This window comes from Myotis davidii, unplaced genomic scaffold, assembly GCF_000327345.1.
Source record: "Myotis davidii unplaced genomic scaffold, ASM32734v1 scaffold104, whole genome shotgun sequence".
NCBI lineage: Eukaryota > Metazoa > Chordata > Mammalia > Chiroptera > Vespertilionidae > Myotis > Myotis davidii.
This window is the reverse complement of record NW_006296625.1, coordinates 5,978,713-5,979,525: the sequence shown is the minus strand read 5'-3', so window position 1 is coordinate 5,979,525 and position 813 is coordinate 5,978,713.

The following is an 813-nucleotide window of genomic DNA, read 5'->3' as shown; positions in this document are numbered from 1 at the left end:
AGCATGTATCCCAAGGCCTGTATGCTGGAAAGTCTAAGTAGCTAAAGTATGGGGGCAATTTCTGCAGTCTAAATTTTGCACAAAGGTCAATTTAAACATGTTTATATTAAACTTACTAATATCTATAAGTTTCCTTTTCTTCCTCTATAAAATGTGGTTCATAATAATATTCACTACAGCCCTGGTTGATGTGACTCAGTTGGTTGATCATTGTCCTGTGCACTGAAAGATTACAGATTCAATTCCCTGTCAGGGCAGGTGTGAGAGGCAACTGATTGATGTTTCTTTTTCACATCAGTGTGTGTTTTTCTCTCTTTCTTCCTCTCCTTTCCCATCTCTCTAGAAAAAAATAAAAACATGTATTTTTAAAAAAATACTCGCTACATAAGGTTGTTATAAGGAACTAGAGGCCTGGTGCATGAAATTCATGCACGAGTGTGGTCCCTAGGCCTGGCTGGTGATCAGGACCGATCAGGTTCCCCGCCTCCCCACCTCCTTCCCTTGCTGTCCATGTCCACTGCCATCCACCCTGGTTCCCTGTCCCAGCCCAGGCCACCCACCCTGGTTCCCCATCCCAGCCCAGGGGCGAGCCCTGATTGGGTGATCAGGGCCTGCCAGCCGGGGGGAGGGACTAGGAGGTAGGCCTGCAGGCCCCATCAACGATAGCCCTGATTGGGTGATCAGGGCCTGCCAGCCAGGAGGAGGGACCAGGAGGTAGGCCAGCAGGCCCCATCAGCGATTGAGCCTGCGGGCTGGGGCAGCTCCTGTGTTGAGTGTCCACTCCCCGGTGGTCAGGGCGCACCATAGCTACCA